The 22,273-nt window shown below is 39.9% G+C and overlaps 1 protein-coding gene across 2 annotated transcripts in view; it reads left to right on the top strand.

Annotated features, from left to right (window-relative positions):
* LOC135211000 (uncharacterized) overlaps positions 1 to 22,273 on the top strand; it is a 216,229-nt gene that overhangs the window by 22,481 nt on the left and 171,475 nt on the right. The window lies entirely within an intron of this gene.

Genomic DNA, 22,273 nt, shown 5'->3' with positions numbered 1-22,273 from the left:
GCTCCCAGGGGCGAACCTAGGAACCAAGAAATCAGGACGTACAGTGAAGCACCTTTAACCACACAGCTACCACGAGAGGATATAAGTTAACGCCGCCTCTCACCTACAAATCCCTGACGCGTATATATGAATCACGGTGATGTGATCAGACTCATAAACTGGCTACGTGCGGCAAAAGCACTACACAGTATTCAAGGTCGAGGAGGGTTGATGCCGACTTCAAAACAGCGAATACCTGAGCGCGACAGGGATTTGTATGTGAGAGGCGGCGTTAACTTATATCCTCTCGTGGTAGGTGTGTGGTTCCTAGGTTCGCCCACGGGAGCCGCCGAGAAAATTATTTTTAACTAAAAATTCCCCAACGGTAACATATATGAAAATTTATTAATTCTGAGGTAGAGCGAGTTATATATTGAAGGACATTTGTAGCTTAATGCGTATATATATATATATATATATATATATATATATATATAATATATATATATACTATATATATATATATAGATATATATATAGTTATTCATTTGACAAAGACCAGTGTCATTGAAAAATGGTTAATGTTAACTAAATTAGAATGAACCTCATCTATCCGCTTGTATTTGGGGATGTACGCGTGCGCCGAAAATCAAAACCAGACGCGAATATCTGAAGAAGGGTAGAAAGTTACGGTAAGACGATGAAATGCAATTACGGAAGTTCGTTAATACTTTATTTTTTCTTAATGAAGCAGTCATTGAATACCCACACGCAAAGGGAAACAAGGAGCACTTTAAGAGTTATTCAAAGAGTGCAGAGTGAAACGTACCAGCGTTATTAGACTTATAAACTGAAGAGACTTCAGGGGAAAAAATGAGTGAGGTGAATCATTGAAGGATATTCTTATTAAAGGGTTCTTGAGCTCACTTTTTTTTAATATAAGCAAAAGCACAAGGGACTGATAACACTGATCAAACAGGCGAGATTAGGAAGAGGGAGACTTCCCAAATGAATTTTCCATAAAAGTATTCTCGAGGATGTGGCGCTGGAAAAGTGTGATGGAATTAGACGATAGCCTTCTCCTGACACGGGATGACAATGATCGTTTGGGAATAGCGAGTGACAGCTTAGCTCATTTGATCCGACCTGATGATGAGAGTGAGGTCGAATGGTCCTAAGTGAGGATGAAGCGCATTTCCAGACGAACAGGGACATCGTTAAGATGCGCAGGCTATTCAAATTGTATTTAAATCAGAGAGTAGTTTTCAAGACCCTTGGGTGGAGAACCTTGGCATACAGATATTGTTGGAACGGCAGTGATGTAGAGATGGTCACGTTTTCTCTTTTTCAAGAATTTGTCGTCTCCCCCGTAACGAGCCCAAGGTAATACAGCTTTAAGAGAGTTTTTGTGCAACGTCAAACTTCAGGTCATTAGTCAGAGAAGGATTCACAAAATAGAAGGAGCTTGATGAGGAGCCTCAAGGGAATGAAAGAGAAGAGGAAATCTTCCGAAATGGAAAAGAGCTGAATCACTTAGAAACTCAAGTTCGTCATAACGAAAAGGCTCAACAAAGCAAGAGACGAAAAGGAAGAACAACTTCAGCAATAGCAAAAGGAAAAAATGATGCAAACGCATACGTAGATAACATAAAACTTGACTTAAGTTTTGAAGATTGTATAAAACTAAGAACATCGCTTAGAAGTAAACGGCTGAATATGAGAATCATTTGAAACGAGACATAACACAATGTTTACAGTTCATCATAAGGAGTTTCAGCGTCTTGCAAGGAATATTAATGAGTGAGAGGAGGATAATATAATAAAAGAAATGGCGAGGAATTTCTCTGTAGTAAGAAAGATCCTCGATAGTCGAGAAAGAAGGGAAAGTGGAGTGAGCTATATTAACAGGACACGAGGAAAGGGGAAAGGCACGAGAGGTTGACATTATGAAGACCTCAAAGGGAATTCTCAGTCTGACTAAAGTTAGGTACAAGTAAACACACAGACACACACACACACACATGCTTGATATCATACTGCGTGAAAGGCGGTGTCTGTCGTTTAGTATTCTGTAAATAACAACGATAGTCTGCGGGTAATAACTCCAAGTTTAGACTTGTTGTTTCCATCCAGTATCCAGCCTCTTTTACCTTCGGCTGTTGTATAAAAATGCTCGATGAGAGTCCTTTGGTTCAAGCTTTATGTCGTTACGTCATGTCCCTGGTGTCAGGACTTGCTGTTTCGACCCTAGTCTTTTCAATGAATTTACAAGTTAATATGCGCTGGGGTTCGCTTCTGTTTTGTATTAAAATGTATCTACTCAAATTTGCGTATGTGTATAAAAATATGCACATGTATCCGTTATACACATAAAACACAGGTTACTTGTGTCATAACCTGTCTGCGTACATTTCTGCAGAGTTTTCTGACTATAAGAAAGATCCGCCGGATACTTTTCAAAATCAAAGATTATTCCGTGGATGTTCACAGAGCAGAAGTAGAGCGTCAACTTCGCGAATTCCAAAAGTGGTGCCAAGTAATGCAAGTTTAGATATATTGAAAGCCACTGGACTGAAACAGTCATTGCCAACCACTGCACGAAGGTTGTTGTGTAATCTGGAGAGCAGTTTCTCCAAAGGACCGAAATGAACAAATAAGACTGACTGAGAGATCTTGCTTATTGAAGACAAGAAGCATGAGCAGCTGAAAAGGCTGCCTTGGCTAAGCGTTATCTACTCTATACCGCCTGGTTCAAGATGTATTCGTATGCGCATAAGGAATTTTTTTTACACACCCTATATATACTATATACATATATGTGTATATATAATATATATATATATATATATACATATATATATATATATATATATATATATATGAGTGAGTCATATCACAGTACCGTGATTCATATACATACCTCGAGCTACAAAATGTCCTTTAATATCTAATTCGCTCTACCTCGGAATTAATATATTTACTAAGGCTTCCCTGCGCGTCCTGAATTTGTTGGTTCGATGGTTCGCGTCCATGAGCCGACGAATTTCTCATCGACTAAAAAATCCCCCTTCGGTTAACAAATGAAAAATATATTAATTTCCGAGGTAGAGCGAATTAGGTATCAAAGGCATTTGTAGCTCGATGTAAATTTATTATAATATATATATATAATATATATATATATATACATAGATATATATATAATATATAATATATATATATATGATATATATATATATATATATATATTACATAGATACATACATGCATACATGCATTCATACTGGAACAAGAAATCGTGTTTCATACTCAGTTCGAAAACTGTTTTGAAGCTAATAACTTTGTGTGGATTAGCATATGACGCTGGTAATCTGTGCGTTAATCGGGGTTCCCTTCCTTTATTAAATTTGCATTGTAATTATCTTCCGACAGATCTGGCGTCATAAAGTTCTTCCTCTCGAATTAATTACGTTTAATGTGACCTCTGTGATTAGGTTTGGGTCTCTCTTTGCACACTTGTTACAAGGTACTACAAGTCAAGAGGTCAGATGTATAAAGTCGTAGATGCTTCCGGAATTTTCATTCATGTGTGTGCTCGTGTTGTATACATATATATATATATATATATATATATATATATATATGTATATATAATATATATAATATATATAATATATATATATATATATACATTTTACACACACACACCACACACACACACACACACATATATATATATATATATATATATATATATATATATATATATATATATATATACATACTACTACATACATACATACATACATACATACACGCACGCACACAAACACACACCCACACACTTACATATGTGTTTATATGCATGCAAAAAAATGCATGGCGCATGCTATATGAATGATTTTATAAAAGTTTCCTGGATGAAAATTGTGTAGATGTTCTTTACACACTCGTGTCCCTTATATGAATATAATCGTGTGGACGTTTGCGTATGTATGAATTTGAATATGAGGAACATGTTACAAAAATGAAGAGCGTTAAAGAAGTATTGCTCCCATGTGAGAGAACATCTTGTCTCTCTATGAAGGAGACCAGTCAGGAGTATTTTTCAATCAGTTTGCATTGAAGCTATTCTGAAGATTTCCGGTAATGCAAAGCTGGATGTTGTTGTATATATGTTGAATGGTGCTTTTACGTTGCAAGGAACCAGTGGTTATTCAGCAACGGGACCAACGGCTTGACGTGACTTCCGAACCACGTCGAGAGTGAACTTTTATCACCAGAAATACACATCTCTCACTCCTCAATGGAATGGCCGAGAATCGAACCCGCGACCACCGAGGTGAGACGCTAATACCATACCAACCACACCGCTGTCCTTATGACATGGAGATCAGCCAAACTACATTTAGATTGAAAGAAACGACAAACTCACAAGTAAAATGGCCATGGTATGATTGAGATACTGTGAAATGGAACATATTTAAAACACGTGCTTGCATAAATTCCCGGCAGTCTTTAGACACATTATGCCAAAACGGCCACAGCAACCGTCGTGATACGTTTTGGTCAGAAGTGAAACGCCTGAGGAGACAATTCTGATTTCAGAACTATTCTATATCCTGTGACAGAATCCACTCCAGGATTATCAAGCGCTCTCTCTCTCTCTCTCTCTCTCTCTCTCTCTCTCTCTCTCTCTCTCTCTCTCTCTCTCTCTCTCTCATTTCTGGCGAGAACTTCTCCCAAGGACACATGATAGTTTGGAGCCTGTCACTCACGATGCCTGAGGAGAGGAGAAAACGAACGAAATGAAATACGGCTGAACATTCAAGTAACGGCATGATAACCGTGGCCAAGTGGATAGCGTGGGGAACTAGCGAATGACCAAAAAATGTACCTTTTCCGTAAGATGCAATTTAGAAATCTACTCTTCCCTTCGGGGTTGCAAGCAATGAGAGTTTGAGACTCGCAAAACCATCCTGGTATAATTTCAGTGCATATTAACAGAAAGTCTTACCATCGAGGAACGATCTTTATAAATTGCCCATTCATAATTATCTATACTATGCGCTCATGTACACCTTGTGAAATACGTACATATGGTTGCACAAATCCTCAAACGATCATATACCTTCATTTATTTGTAGAGATCTGGAAAAGCTCAAGGAATTATTTTCCCGTCCTGATTTTAGTATTGTCAGCATGCCCGTCTGATGTTCGCACTCTCATTCCCTGATCCCGCTATGCGACTGTGCCAGCCAATGAGAGGCCAGCAATTCCGTTACCTTTGTCGCAGCGTCGGAAATCTTCTTCTTCCCTTTCCCCCGACGATCTGGAGACACCAGTGCTGAGGTCTCGTCCATTCCAGACTATTCCAGAGTCCCCAAATAACCCCTATTAACATCGTGGCCTCCCTCATCTTTTCTCGGCGAGATTTGGCCTTCCAGATGTTTTTTATTTTTATTTTTTATATATGATTTTTACTATTCTGTAAAAGAAGGCTATTGAGATGGCTTTGTCTGTCTGTCCGCACTTTCTTCTGTCGTCACCCAGATCTTCAAAACTACTGAGGCTGGAGGGTTGCAAATTGGTATGTTGATCATGCACCATCCAATCATCAAACATACCAAATTGCAGCCCTCTACCCTCTGTAGTGTTTATTTTGTTTAAGGGCAAAGTTGGCGATAATAATACGTCTGGCAAACATATAGGAAAGGCCACCACTGGGACGTAGTTAAAGTTTCATGGGCCGCGGCTCATACAGCTTTATACCGAGACACCGAAAGATAGATGTAGTTTCGGTGATCTTGATTATACGCTGTATCGGCTGTACAGAAAATTGATTTCTTCGGCGCATTTTATACTTGCAGCATTTTTTATTTATCTGGATAGCATCATTGACATTTGTAGGGAATTTCCCTTACTGTTGTCTGTGCACTCATCTCGAGTGCTAGAGTTTTTTTTTCCCTGATCGGTATTTTCTCCAGGAGATATTCATTTTCTGTTTTACACAGATATACAAAAATATAATAAGTTACTCAGAAGTAACGATATATAAACGAAGAACTTAACCCTTCTACTTTGATGACATGAAATATTCCGAAGCAGGAAGTCTTTCCTGGTTAACTTCGAAAGTTCGTTGCTTTTCATCGGGTGACGCGATTTCAAGCATTTAATTGTACAGCAATTTTAAACAGTATTCCGTTTACTGAAGAATGTTCAAGAAAGGAGGTGGATACGTAACGTGATTTTTAGAATAGATTTATCTGAGAGAGAGAGAGAGAGAGAGAGAGAGAGAGAGAGAGGAGAGAAGATATTATGTTATGATAAATGTGCGAAAAAAGTCTATGGATATATCCCAATGAAAATCCCAGTGGTAGGTCTTTGACCGGACCGGGACCAGCTCTCTCTCTCTCTCTCTCTCTCTCTCTCTCTCTCTCTCTCTCTCTCTCTCTCTCTCATATATATATAAAAAACCGTCTCGCTTTTGGAAAATAAAACTCTTCTTTTTCCCCGGGTGATGAACGCTCGTGGAAAGAATATTGTTGTAGCCTTTGGGGCCCGACAAAAGAATTTGCCCTCCTCCTCCTCCTCCTCCTCCTCCTCCTCCTCCTCCTCCTCCTCCTCCTCCTCCTCCTCCTCAACGAACTACATTCCGTCTTCGCATTTCAAGAGGAGGGGGTAGGGACTCCTAGGGGAAGGGGAAGAGGCGGATTTCGGCTGCTGCGACCAAGGTCCTCAAGTTGAGTCGGACTAAGCTGGTGACCCATAAGGGTAATGATTCTTTCTCCAGTCATTTAGGGGAAGGGGGAGGGGCTATGTGGTGTGGGGGGGGGGGGGGGGGGGGGGGGGGGGGGGGGTTGTTGTTGAAGGGGCGGCATGAGGAGGGAAATGCTGTACAGTGAAGGGCGTGCATGGAAGAGCGTCCTTGAAGTCATCATTCTCTGGTCTGTTGTCGTGAAAATGCGTCTTCTAAGTTGAGACGACTAGTACGGGTCATGACTACAAACACCTTCATTGTCGATTGCTTCTTACTCCAATTCCGAAAATGTTAGTGATAACAATTAATGAGTATTGTTTAGTCTTCTCATGTTTAACGAGTTATTATTATTATTATTATTATTATTATTATTATTATTATTTTTTTTTTATTATTATTATTTTTTTTTTGCTCTATCACAGCCCTCCAATTCGACTGGGTGGTATTTATAGTGTGGGGTTCCGGGTTGCATCCTGCCTCCTTAGGAGTCCATCACTTTTCTTACTATGTGCGCCGTTTCTAGGATGACACTCTTCTGCATGAGTCCTGGATCTACTTCAGCCTCTAGTTTTCTAGATTCCTTTTCAGGGATCTTGGGATTGTGCCTAGTGCTCCTATGATTATGGGTACAATTTCCACTGGCATATCCCATATCCTTCTTATTTCTATTTTTCAGATCTTGATACTTATCCATTTTTTCTCCTCTCTTTCTCTTCAACTCTGGTGTCCCATGGTATTGCGACATCAATGAGTGATACTTTCTTCTTGATTTTGTCAATCAACGTCACGTCTAGTCTATTTGCACCGTATCCACCGGTATTCTTGTTCTGAATAACCATAGTGCCCAGAGGATCTTTGCCTGATCGTTTTCTATCACTCCTTCAGGCTGGTGTTCGTGTACCACTTATTACTGCAAGGTAGCTGATGTTTCTTGCACAGGCTCCAGTGGAGGGCTTTTGCCACTAAATCATGCCTCTTTTTGTACTGGTTATTATTATTATTATTATTATTATTATTATTATTATTATTATTATTTTTTATTTATTTATTTTTTTTTTGCTCTATCACAGTCCTCCAATTCGACTGGGTGGTATTTATAGTGTGGGGTTCCGGGTTGCATCCTGCCTCCTTAGGAGTCCATCACTTTTCTTACTATGTGTGCCGTTTCTAGGATGACACTCTTTCTGCATGAGTCCTGGAGCTACTTCAGCCTCTAGTTTTTCTAGATTCCTTTTCAGGGATCTTGGGATCGTGCCTAGTGCTCCTATGATTATGGGTACGATTTCCACTGGCATATCCCATATCCTTCTTATTCTATTTTCAGATCTGGATACTTATCCATTTTTCCCTCTCTTTCTCTTCAACTCTGGTGTCCCATGGTATTGCGACATCAATGAGTGATACTTTCTTCTTGACTTTGTCAATCAACGTCACGTCTGGTCTGTTTGCACGTATCACCCTATCCGTTCTGATACCATAGTCCCAGAGGATCTTTGCCTGATCGTTTTCTATCACTCCTTCAGGTTGGTGCTCGTACCACTTATTACTGCAAGGTAGCTGATGTTTCTTGCACAGGCTCCAGTGGAGGGCTTTTGCTACTGAATCATGCCTCTTTTTGTACTGGTTCTGTGCAAGTGCCGGGCATTCACTTGCTATGTGGTTTATGGTTTCATTTTTCGTATTGCACTTCCTACATATGGGAGAGATGTTATTTCCGTCTATCGTTCTTTGAACATACCTGGTTCTTAGGGCCTGATCTTTGTGCGCCTGTTTTTCATTCCTTCAGTTTCCTTCTTTAGCTCTCCCCTCTGTAGCCATTGCCAATTGTCATCGCTGGCTAGTTCTTTAGTCTGTCTCACGTATTGTCCGTGCATTGGTTTGTTGTGCCAGTCCTCTATTCTGTCTGTCTTTCTCCTGTCTCTGTATATTTCTGGGTCTTCGTCTACTTTTATCAGTCGTTCTTCCCAAGCACTCTTTAGCCACTCGTCTTCACTGGTTTTTTCAGATATTGCCCCAGTGCTCTGTTCTCGATGTTTACGCAGTCCTCTATACTTAGTAGTCCTCTCCCTCCTTCCTTTCGTGTTATGTATAGTCTGTCCGTATTTGCTCTTGGGTGTAGTGCTTTTGTGTATTGTCATATGTTTCCTGGTTTTCTGATCTATGCTGCGGAGTTCTGCCTTCGTCCATTCCACTATTCCTGGCGCTGTATCTGATTACTGGCACTGCCCATGTGTTTATGGTTTTCTTTTATCATATTTCCGCCGTTGAGTTTTGACTTGAGTATTGCCTTGAGTCTCTGCATATATTCTTTCCTGATCGTGTCCTTCATCTCTTGGTGTTTTATATCCCCTCCTTCCATTATTCCCAGGTCAGTTTGTATCCTGTCTCATCTATGTGTTTGATGTTGCTCCCATCTGGTAGCTTTATCCCTTCAGTTCTCGTTACTTTGCCTTTTTGTATGTTGACTAAGGCGCATTTTTCTATTCCAAACTCCATCCTGATGTCCCCAGATTCAATCCTTACAGTCTGGATTAGGGTATCTATTTCCTTGATGCTCTTACCATACAGCTTGATGTCGTCCATGAACATCAGATGGTTGATTCTGTTGCCTCTTTTCGTGAGTTGGTACCCGGCATCCATCTTCTGTAGCACTTTTGTCATGGGAATCATGGCTACGACGAAAGTAGTGGGGACAGTGAGTCGCCTTGGAAGATCCCCCTCTCCTGATATTAGACCTCTGCTAGTCTTATTCCAGAGCTTGTAAGTATTGTATTCCAGTTGCGCATTGTATTTTTGAGGAAGCTGATGGTGTTTTCCTCTGCCCCATATATTTTCAGGCATTCTATTAGCCATGTGTGTGGTATCATGTCGAAGGCTTTCTTATAGTCTATCCATGCCATGCTTAGGTTGGTTTTTTTTCCTTCTCCTACTGTTCTTCATTACCATTTTGTCTATCAGGAGCTGGTCTTTTGCGCCCTACTTCCTTCTGCAGCCTTTCTGTTGGTGGGGGATTGGTGTTTGTCTCCTCTAGGTAGTGTATAGCCTTTCACTGATGATACCTGTTAGTAACTTCCATATTATTATTATTATTATTATTATTATTATTATTATTATTATTATTATCATTAATATTTTTTGGTATGAAAGTCTTAGGTTATCACTGAACGAAGTACAGTAGAATTGCGATACTCGTAATTACTGCCGGAGGTATTTAAAAAGAAAGAAAAACTATATTTAGGCTGCCATACCATATATTCTACGATTCCATAGTACCATGTATGAGAACTTGTGAAAATAAAACTTTACGTAGGAATTTTGGAAACTCATTCTGGTAACTATTAGCTACCATTCCTAATTATCTTTTGAGAATAAACGCATAAGTTCACGCAAAGAGACATCTCTATAGTAATATAAATAGTGCACCTGTGTGATAGTGTAGATATTCAGAAATGATACTGTAAAATTTTATGACAAATCTAAGGCATTCACTCAGCTGCGTGTATTGGAATCAAACACTCCGTTATGGTATTGAATGTCAACATACCTTGAAATATGTATATTTTAGGATTACACACACAGACACACACACACACACACACACACACACACATATATATATATATATATATATATATATATATATATATATATATATATAATATATATATATATATATATTCATTAGGTGTAAAAATTCTATGAAATTTGAAAAGGAATAAGATTGTTCGATATTCTGTAGTTCATTTTATAACAACACCTTGGCGATTGAACAAATGTAAATTAATGAAAAAGGTACGGTGACATAGAATGAAAATCTGGCTCTCAGTTAATCATTAACCATTAAAGTTTCAGCGTTACATAAATGAATAAATAAATAAGTACATACATACATGCGACCCCATGAATTATTTGATCATTAGTTTTGAGGATACCCCTCGTATACGCCAATTATGATGTGGGTGCCATAAAGGATAAACCGAAATGAACCGGAAAAGGCAATAAATCAGGAGATGAAGCGAATTTAACTCATAGTGTATAATTGTTCTCTCTCTCTCTCTCTCTCTCTCTCTCTCTCTCTCTCTCTCTCTCTCAGCCGGGAATTTTTCGTTGGATGAAAGTGAAGTAATTAACATCCCATTACGTTTCATTACCATCTTATTAAAAGTCGCGAAGCCCTTCGTAAAGGGCAGCGTTGTTCCATTAAAAGTTACATTGCTTTCTCATTAGGCTAAAGGGAAAAAATGTCCGAGCTGAACTTCTTTTCTATTAAAACCCCGCCTCAGATAGTCTTTTGTTGCAGGAAAACAAGTATAAAATAAACTTTCGTATCTCTTGTAAATAACAACGGACTTATTAACCACTTGTTTTCATTAGACCACAAAGGCGTTTGATGTAAGATGTTTTTCTTGCATGGTTTCGTCATAAGAAAATGAGAAAAGTTATCAGCCTCTGATGAAAAAAAAGATGTTATTAGTATGCTTCTTCGAAAACATTGTGATACCGGATTTCTTTAAAAGTAATGTCTAAATGAAAATGTCAGTTGAAAGGCGGGTGCAAGGGAGGAAGATGATAAAAAAGAACGAGAGATGATGTTGATAATGACAAGTCTGTTTATTTATTTTAGACTAATCAAACGAATCGTTACATGCTCAGTATAAGAACTCAGTATGTTACAAGGAACCATATAACAAAATGACATCGTTCTACTAACCTTAGGAAAATTCAGTTGATAGTAATTTTAATTAGATTGATTGTCACCAGTTCCAAGGCTGGCAATCGAAATGGTTTCAAGTGAGCTATCAAAATTCTTATTGAACGACGACCGCTTTTATAAAAAGGTTTTCTTAATAAAGTGACGCATTACACCGAGTCTCTTTCAGTCGGTAGACGTCGAAGCATTCGTTGGCTTGGAATTATGAAGCACACGACGAATGCCTCTTGCTTTATAATCAGTGAGCTTGAAAACGAGTAGGATGATCAAAGATGACCTCTGGTTGTTTGTTTATGATGTGTGATCAGCTGGAATACGTAAAACATTGGCGATCATTTTTAATTTATCATAGCTGTCTGGTTTGTTTACTGAAGAGGAAGGGAGGTTGAAACTGTCGTACGTGTGGACATGATTGCATTTGCTCGATGAAAAAAAAACAAAAACAAACAAAAAATATGACAATAGGAGGATAAACAAAGTATTGAATGATAACTGAGATGAGAGAGAAAGCAAAGGAAAAGGCGAGAAGAAAGCGTGTCCTTCCTAAGAGAACTGGGGAGTGGAAAACAGGCGACTAAAGGGAGACCCTCGTCGAAAGTTTACACCGAAACCTTTCAAGACGGCCAGGTCTCTCCTCTAAGACCACAATTTCCGGGTGGTTCCAAGGTCGAGCCTTTCATCAGAGGACGGAACGCCCGTCATCTCTATTTCTCATTTTCATCTTTTCCTTCTTCTTCCATTTTCTCGTAGGTCTTTGTTTTTTACAGGTCGCTGATTTTGGATTCCCTCGAGGGACTCAGGGTGTGTTCTGATAAAAGGAATCGTATTTCTTCCTTTTTGTTCCAAGAGGATTTGTGTTCCAGGAGGGTTTTTGTTCCAGGAGAATTTGTGTTCCAGGAGGGTTTTTGTTCCAGGAGGGCTTTTGTTCTAGGAGGATTTGTGTTCCAGGAGGATTTTATTCCAGGAGGGTTTTTGTTCCAGGAGGGCTTTTGTTCCAGGAGGGTTTGTGTTCCGGGAGGGTTTTTTGTCCAAGGAGGCTTTTTATTCAGGAGGGATTTTGTTTCCAGGAGGGTTTTTGTTCCAGGAGGGTTTTGTTCCAGGAGGGATTTTGTTTCCGGAGGGTTTGTGTTCCAGGAGGTTTTGTTTCAGGAGGATTTGTGTTCCCAGGAGGGTTTTTGTTCCAGGAGGGATTTTTTGTTTCCAGAGGGTTTTTTTGTTCCAGGAGTGTGTTCCAGGAGGGATTTTTGTTCAGGAGGGATTTTTTGTTCCAGGAGGGTTTTTGTTCCAGGAGGGTTTTTGTTCCAGGAGGGTTTGTGTTCCAGGAGGGTTTGTGTTCCAGGAGGGTTTTTTTTTCCCAGGAGGGTTTGTGTTCCGGAGGGTTTTTGTCCAGGAGGGAATTTTGTTTTCCAGGAGTGTTTCCGGAGGGTTTTTTGTCCAGGAGGGTTTTTTTGTTCTAGGAGGGATTGTTCCAGGAGGGTTTTTGTTTCCAGGAGTTGTCCAGGAGGATGTTCAAGGAGGGTTTTTTTGTTCCAGGAGGTTTTTTTTGTTCCAGGAGGGTTTTTGTTCCTGGAGGATTTTTGTTTCAGGAGGATTTTTTTTGTTCCAGAGGGCTTTTTGTTCCAGGGAGGGTTTTTTGTTCCGGAGGGTTTTTTTGTTCCGGAGGATTTTTGTTCCAGGAGGAGTTGTGTTCCGGGAGGGTTTGTGTTCCGGAGGGGTTTTTGTTCCAGAGGATTTTGTTCCCGGAGGTTTGTGTTCCAGGAGGGTTTTTGTTCCAGGATTTGTTTTGTTCCAGGAGGGTTTTTGTTTTTCCAGGAGGGTTTTGTTTTGTTCCAGGAGGGTTTTTGTTGTCCAGGAGGGTTTTTTGTTCCAGGGGGTTTTGTGTTCAGGATGGGATTTCGTTCAGGGGGAGTTGTTTCCAGGATGTGGGATTTGTTCCAGGAGGAGGTTTTGTTCCAGGAGGGTTTGTGTTCCAGGAGGGTTTGGTTCCAGCAGAGGGTTTTTTTTCCCAGAGGGGTTTTGGTCCAGGAGGGGTTTTGTTCCAGGGAGGGATTTGTTCCAGGAGGTTGTGTTTCCCAGGAGGGTTTTTTTGGTTTCAAGGAGGTTTTTGGTCTTTAGGAGGGGATTTCTTGTTCCAGGAGGGTTTTTTGTTCCAGGAGGGTTTTTGTTACAGGAGGATTTGGTTTCAAGGGAGGGTTTCTGTCCAGGAGGTTTTTTGTTCCAGGAGGGTTTTTGTCCTGGGAGGGATTTTTGTTGTTCCCGGAGGGATTGTTCCAAGGAGGGCTTTTGTTCCAGGGGAGGGTTTGGTGTTCCGGGAGGGTTGTTGTTCCAGGAGGATTTTTGTTTACAGGAGGGTTTTAGTGTTCCAGGAGGATTTGCGGTTCCAGGTAGGGGTTTTTGTTCCAGGAGGGATTTATCTCCGTTTCCAGGAGGGTTTTGGTTCCAGGAAGGATTTTGTTCCAGGAGGGTTGTGTTCCAGGAGGGTTTTGTTTTTCAGGAGGGTTTTGTTCCAGGAGGGTTTTGAGTTCCAGGAGGGTTGTGTTTCCAGGAGGGTTTGTGTTCCAGGAGGGTTTTTGTGTCAGGGAGGGTTTGTGTTCCAGGAGGTTTTGTTTCAGGAGGGTTGTGTCACAAGGAGGGTTTTTGTTCCCAGTAGGGTTTTGTTCCAGGAGGGGTTTTTGTTCAAGGAGTGGTTGTGTTCCAGTGAGGATTTGTGCAGGGAAGGGTTTTGGTCAGAGGGATTTTTGTCTACCAGGAGGGTTTTTTTTTTCAGGAGGGATTTGTTCCAGGAGGGTTTGTCGGGGACGGGTTTGTTCCAGGAGGATTTGTGTCTCCAGGGAGGTTTTTGTCCAGGAGGGAGGGAGATTTTGTTCCAGGAGGGGTTTTTGTTCCAGGAAGGATTTTGTTACAGGAGGGGTTTATGTTCCGAGGAGGCGTTTTTGTTCCAGGAGGTTTTTTGTTCCAGGAGGGTTTTTGTTCCTGGAGGATTTTTGTTCCAGGAGGATTTTTGTTCCAGGAGGGCTTTTGTTCCAGGAGGGTTTGTGTTCCGGGAGGGTTTTTGTTCCAGGAGGATTTTTGTTCCAGGAGGGTTTGTGTTCCAGGAGGATTTGTGTTCCAGGAGGGTTTTTGTTCCAGGAGGGATTTTGTTCCAGGAGGGATTTTGTTCCAGGAGGGATTTTGTTCCAGGAGGGTTTGTGTTCCAGGAGGGTTTTTGTTTCAGGAGGGTTTGTGTTCCAGGAGGGTTTTTGTTCAGGAGGGTTTGTGTTCCAGGAGGGTTTTTGTTCCAGGAGGGATTTTGTTCCAGGAGGGTTTTTGTTCCAGGAGGGTTTTTGTTCCAGGAGGGTTTGTGTTCCAGGAGGGTTTTTTTTTCAGGAGGATTTGTGTTCCAGGAGGGTTTTTGTTCCAGGAGGGATTTTGTTCCAGGAGGGTTTTTGTTCCAGGAGGGTTTGTGTTCCAGGAGGGTTTTTGTTCCAGGAGGGTTTGTGTTCCAGGAGGATTTGTGTTCAAGGAGGGTTTTTGTTCCAGGAGGTTTTTTGTTCCAGGAGGGTTTTTGTTCCTGGAGGATTTTTGTTCCAGGAGGATTTTTGTTCCAGTAGGATCTGTGTTCCAGGAGGGTTTTTGTTCCAGGAGAATTTGTGTTCCTGGAGGGTTTGGTTCTAGGAGGATTTGTGTTTCAGGAGGGTTTTTGTTCCAGGAGGTTTTTTGTTCCAAGAGGGTTTTTTGTTCTAGGAGGGTTTGTGTTCCAGGAGGTTTTTTTGTTTCAGGAGGATTTTTTGTTCTAGGAGGTTTTTTGTTCCAGGAGGTTTTTTGTTCCAATAGGGTTTTTGTTCCTGGAGGATTTTTGTTCCAGGAGGGTTTTTATTCCTGGAGGATTTTTGTTCCAGGAGGGTTTTTGTTCCAGGAGGATTTGTGTTCCAGGAGGGATTTTGAGGACTTTTGTTTCAGTAGGGTTTTTATTCCAGGAGAGTTTTTGCTCCAGGAGGTTTTTTGTTCCAGGAAGTTTTTTGTTCCAGGTTTTTTTGTTCCTGGAGGATTTTTGTTCCAGGAGGGTTTTTGTTCCAGGAGGATTTTTGTTCCAGTAGGATTTTCGTTCCAGGAGGGTTTTTGTTCCAGGAGTGTTTTTGTTTCAGGAGGATATATGATGAAACTACTTGAAATAAATGTATTTGCTTATTTGGTGTTTATACAAATTCACAAGAGAATTTATACAATTATTCTCACTCAGTCTCGAACACGTTTTGAAAGTTATTTTCTACTGCCCATAGAACTGATCTCGTATGGTCTTGTACCCAAACAGTGTCCTCTCTCTCTCTCTCTCTCTCTCTCTCTCTCTCTCTCTCTCTCTCTCTCTCTCTCTCTCTCTCAAGCCATTCATCGCTTGGTAATCTCTGCATGTGATCCCAAGGGACTGGGACGCCCCTGCATCTCTGCGGTTAGGCTAGCTAGCAAAAGCTGCCCATTCTTCTTCCAGGACTCGAGAAATAAGATATGAAAATTGCACATTTAACAGAGAGAAATAAAATAACGGGTCCCGTCCTATCTTATGCCATTGAATGGAGAAAATGTCCTCGTGTTATGCCGGAGGTGAAAATAGGCTGATATGAATTTAGAAGAGATTCTGGAAAATTGAAGGTCTTGAATGAAACGGAGAGATCGTGGGTTTTACAGGTTTGTAATAATTGCTTCATTAATCAGCCTGTGGTGGCGATGTAAGAATATGACCGCCGTAGTGCTGCGCTTCCAAAAGGACTATTGTTATCTTGACGTTTTTAGTCAAAGGCTAGGCCCGCTGCCGATGACTGTGGTTGACAACCGTAACCAAAATTTAAAACAATGACTCTTACGTTTAGGAGGCCTATAAGTTTAGCTGGAGAGGACGCAGCAAAGCAACCGACCCCATAGATTAGAGAAAGCGGTGGTGCTGAAGAAGAGTAAATGCTTCATAAAAATGGATTGAAACTTATAAGGACTGCTGTGTGGACATCTGACTTTTTCACGAAAGAGAGGAAGAGACAAGGAAGGCTCTAGTGGTTCCTAAATGATTTCGCTCTGCAACAAAATGAACTCGCTCTAGCAGGTTTTCTTAACAAATTCAGCCCAGTATGAAAACATGGCTTGCCTGGTTATTATGAAGTTGATATGCGTTTGGAAAACGAGGCATGGCATTTATTATAGCGCTAGTCGTATATGCCTTCTTGAAATGGATGAAAATCAGTGTTACGTCACAGTTCTTGACTATTTTCATTTAGCCAATTTCAAATGCTTTCTTGTGTCAAGTTTTGGTAAATTTGTGTTGTTATAGGGAAAATAATTTCGATGATTGACAATGCAGGACAGTGAGCTTTGGAAAAGTGGACAATTTATTTATTTAGTTCACTGATGTATCGTCATAACTGAAATTTCGACGAATATATGCTATGAAGGTCATTTTAATTCCGGATTGCTAAAGTAGCTTTTATAGCTTGTTTTGAAGGCTTATGCATTTTATGATATTACAAAGGAAATTGCCATAAACTATTTCTCTTATGGTGTTAGATGCTGTATAAGCCTTGAAAAGTCGGAAATAAATTATTTTAGCAATCTGGAATTGAAACGACCATTAGAAGCAATTCGTGGCGTTTATTACATTCCGCGCAGTAGTTTCCAAACTGTAAGTTTTGGCAAACCCAATAATGCTTATTCCTTATGAGCGTTGCAACTTCGAAGTTTGTTTATTACATGGAACTCCTTCAATATACACTTCGTAGACGGATACGACCTAACTTTCTGAAGGCGGTTGGGATGCCACGACCTGCACGAAAATCTCGGGGCTTTGAAGGGATTACGAAAGCTCTTAGTTCCCTCGGTATCCTCGCCAAATGCAATGAAATTACAGCGCGAGTGAGATGCTTCCAAATCCCCTACATTGCTCGAAGGTAGCCCTTAGAGCTGAGGCATTAGAGCTATCTTTGCGAACTTAGGCGTACTTGGGCTTTCACTAAAGCCAGGCCAGGTTGATAAGACCTAAATAAGAAATTAAAAAGGAAAGACTGTCGGATTCACTCACGCACGACATAGGCGTTACCTTGGATATTAAGACGGTTATTCATTTATGGATACATTAGTTATGAAATTGGCCAAAATGAGAAGTCATACTACACACTGATCTGAAAAATTTGTACAGTGACCAAGTCGGTGACTATATACAAATATACACACACTTAAGAGTGAGGATGTATCTGCATATAGTTACATACTTAGTTACGGTACAATTTTTTCTGATCAGTTCAGGACATACAAGTATCTGGAGAGGACGCAGTTGAAAACAGGACCCGTGTCACAGATTGGTCGAGACATCTACTTTAAAACGCCACAAGGCTTGCCCGCTATATACATACTTTCATATCTACGGCATTTGATATCCCCATGTTAGTTTCTCCAGGGAATATAATCATATAGAATTTTAATACTCTCTCTCTCTCTCTCTCTCTCTCTCTCTCTCTCTCTCTCTCTCTCTCTCTCTCTCTCTCTCTCTGCAAAGTAAGGCCCCTTGCCTTACTTTATGGTAGCTTAATTGCGCTGCAATTCCCGTTTTTTGCTGGAGCAGTATTAGATTCTCAATGTCGTGGTATCACCATTCTGTGTATTGGGGAGGTTAATATTGGTTTGCGATGGCTGAATTCGACTATAATGACTTTTAAATCGCCTTAATGGCAAAAAAATTAGAAAGCTACTCACTTTATTTTGCTGAGAAGATTAGAAATTCCTTTCTGTGTCTGTTAGTCTTTGAGCTAAATTGCCCCACGACTCCCGTTCACCCAGAAGAGATGCGTTGGACTGCTATTAAACAGATGATACAGCAGACGACATGTTATTCTATTTTATTATAAGGAAAAGACAGAGGCAATGTTTGTCTGACTTCGGGCAAAATTACACACACTCATACATACATACATACATACATACGTACATATATATGTGTATATATATATATACATACATATATATGTGTATGTTTTGATTAGGAACGTTAGTTTGCTTTTTTTATGTTTTGGAGCTGAATGAAACTATTTTTCTTTGCTGCTGAATGGGAATTAGTATGTACTTATGAAATGAAGCCTCCACTGTCGTTTTTTTTATAAGAAAATAAGTGTCTTAAGTCCCCCATACCCTGAACTATTGTCGTTATCGACCCACACGCGCACAGTATTCAGACAGTATGATCGATCTCCGCACCGATTTCAGTCTGAACAAAGATTTTGTCTCAAGACATGGCATCATCTCTAGAAGAGACGTGCGCGATAGAGTTATATCGGCAGACAAACCCATACATTGAACGATCTGTGTATGACAGACGTAAGTCGCAAGCCAGCAACCTGGTCGTGGCAGATTCCCACTGAGATCGTTCAAACACGAAGCTCCACCCACTTTTGCATTCAGATTTCAGACAAGCCCATACATAGTGTTTAGCGAACGATGCAGACAGTCGTTCAGACAATCGTCCAGTGTATTGGGGCCTTTAGGGTTGCGTGATTTGTTTTCCCATATGATTTTACTTGATTTAGTTTAGTTATTCTGTTCCACGACTGTGGATTATATATAAAGTATTTATGTTTTAGAATAGTAAATTAACAATCTCACTATTTTCTGTAAGCTACGAAGAGTTGCAACTTGATTCTGTATTAAAGTAGCGAGATTCAGTTGGCTTCATTTTTAGGGTACAGTGAAATTGGATTGTTACGCCTCTTGTTATAATATGAGAAAGAGAGTCTTCCACTTGGAACACACGAACTCTCACCAAGCCAGGTCAAATTTATCCTATAATAACCGGATTTGAAACATGTATCTTTATAGTCTCTAAAATGTATTCTGTGTCTGTTCTGATACTTTAGGAAATGAAAAGGAAAATGGTTCATTTCATTCCTACTGCAGAACTCATCTGTGCTTTCTTCTTTCTTCTAACACAACAAGAAATTTATCCAGCCATTACTTTGGACAGACATCTCCTTATTTAGATTATATATTAGATTTTCAGGATTGTCTTCCATGGCAAGATTTGTGTCGAACTCATTATGTTTTGCGACAAAGAATTAAATTTTGTTTATGAAGCCTTTAAATTAAAAGGAAATCATCTTTGCTGTCTTTTGAGCAAACTTTTAAATGACACCCATAGGACATATGTGCCATTTAAATTTAATGTCATCGGAATATGAAGTGGATGGTTCACCTTTGCCGTAATCTCTCTCTCTCTCTCTCTCTCTCTCTCTCTCTCTCTCTTCTCTCTCTCTCTCTCTCTCTCTCTCTGCGAATCTCACAGAGAACAAGAATGAATGAAAGAAAGTGCGTTTGATAAAACAACTAAAATGCTAATCTTCAGGATTTAAAATATCTATAATAGTCCTTAAACTCTAACATTGTTGGCCAAGATGGTTCTGCTACCGAATTCTTTCAGACTGATGATGAAGAAGGAACTGAAAATCTGCAGTAGTTTTTCAGCGCTCTAACAAGCGAGCGGTAAATGTCTTTGAAGTTTTTTGGGGAAAATCTCTAAGAAATATGTCCTCTCTAATGTAGGCGAAAGATCATTAAGGCGTTAACACGCAAGAGTTGTCTCTCCCTCAGCTTGAATAGCGTTGTACTTGTTTGTCCTTCGGGAACCAGGGTAAGATAACAGAAAACATAAAACATTTCAAGGGAATTCTAATGGGAGGTTGACCATTAACAAGGGGGGAAAATGACCAAAGGTAATTTAGAGCCGAATAAGGACAGTCTAGGAAGAAAGTCAACAATGGGCCAGTGACCAGTCGATTAATTAAGCGTTACTAAATAATTTAAGAGCGGATTTTAAATAACAGTAGAAGGTTCATCCTGATTCAGGAAGCATCCTAATGAATTTGGATTTTTATCCTGGCAAATTTTTTCAAAAACTTTAATAAAAGATTAACATTATTTGATGAAGTGAAAAAGACTGAGGAACTGGAGTTCCAATCAGCAGCTTCATCATTTTGTTGCTTAGATTCAATAAGTGTGTAGCAGCGGTGCATTAGGATCGTGATATCGTTTAAATTCTTTGTGAAAGTTGGCCGTACCCAAGAACCAACAGTGCAGACTAAGGCGAAGATTAAAAAAAACTGGATCTAGAACAGGATTCGTAAGAGATGTGAACAAGGATTCTCATCAAGTTAGAGAAACCAGATAGAATACCGTATCCGAACCAGAAGAATCAGCTGCGCGAGGTAAAGGCTTGTTCTTGGCCGGGTAACCGATTGCCCAGGGATATTTTTTCATATGACAAAAAAAATGAGAGACGGGAAAACAAACAAATACATGTCTAACTGGAGATGTTAGTAGGCAATAGCTGACTACTATGAGATTCATGGCCTCTGTAACATGCTTTTTTCGCAATAACTTTTTATATATGCATTTCAAAAATATAACGCTTATTCAGAATACATATTATATCTACACATAAATTTTGACTGTATTCTGCATTACGTAGGTTGAATAAATTTGGTACTTATAATGTAAAAGTGACCTTTTTTGAAGACGGGCCAACTTACTCAGAGAAAAGGTTTCGAACGCACTCGTTACGTAACTTATGACAGCATTTCTTCCCTCTTTCTCGAGGGATGATTGGCTATACGTGACGAAGGCTAAACCTCTGGCAACAATGACATACAAATTTAAATACAAGCAAAGCAGTACACCTTTATGAACTCTGGAACCTCTCCACTGATAATTGTCATAATGAACAAACCAACAAAATATGTTAATAAATACAAAAACACTACGATTATTAGCCTAACTCCCAAAATAGGTTTCCTAAGAAATTACAGTCTACTTTATAGGTCACAATCAGATTGACAAGATGTAGGGAATAGCTGGTAATTTTCAAAAACATAGTAGACAAGCTTGATTTGATAACTGCTATATACAATGTCAAGCAATTTTTATTTATTGGCTATCTACCTATTTACTGAAAAAAAAAAGCCGGTACCGTATATTGGCTTTAAACCTTCACCAATAATTATCGTCAGAATGATGGCTTCATGAGGCTCCACCCACTTTCGCCTCGTTATAATTCAGGATAACACTGAAGGCTACCATGGGCACTGTTGGATTAGAAAATTTAACGTCTGTCTATAAAAACTAATTTCTCGAGTAGTTGTAAGAAGTGCTAAATGATCCTCAAGGATCCCAGCAGTTGGCCTAAACGTTTAATTCATGTATATTGCTGCTATACTGTTGCGGCACTACTGCTACAGTAGTATTACTACGCTAGCACTGATACCCCACCCACATCTATGTATCGTTCCGCCATTCATAAAGTCTTTGGGTTTCAGAGCCGATGGAGTTTATGTCTGGTAGATGGGCGGGGCAACATTTCGTTAAAAGGTGTGTTTACCTTGCTTACGTAATGAATGTTTTTCGACTCTTGGCTCGTAATCATTGGCCATGGCGTCGGCTAGAGCATTTTTACTCTATAAAAATTAAAACTATCGGGTTTAGGTTATTGATAATGCTGACAAAATTTGTGTGTGGTTGTAAAATATACATTTGTCAACTTTCAGCTACATCCAATGCTTTGACAAGGAGCAAAGTCCAAAAAACCGTGTTACAGATACCCTGAATCTCATAGTAGGAGAGTTTCAGAAGGATACCGAGAGCCTGTCCATGGCAGCAAAAGAATAATGTCCAAACAACATCACCTGTGTGCCGCAAATGCATACAGAATATGGATTCCACCAACCACATCAAGGCGTATGTCCAACTTTAGTACAAAATGAATATAAGAGATGGGGAGAAAATAAACTACTTATTGGTAAAACTAGATAACAGTAAAAGTGATA

Source organism: Macrobrachium nipponense, chromosome 4 (genome assembly GCF_015104395.2).
Source record: "Macrobrachium nipponense isolate FS-2020 chromosome 4, ASM1510439v2, whole genome shotgun sequence".
NCBI lineage: Eukaryota > Metazoa > Arthropoda > Malacostraca > Decapoda > Palaemonidae > Macrobrachium > Macrobrachium nipponense.
This window is presented reverse-complemented; position numbering and strand designations above follow the sequence as displayed.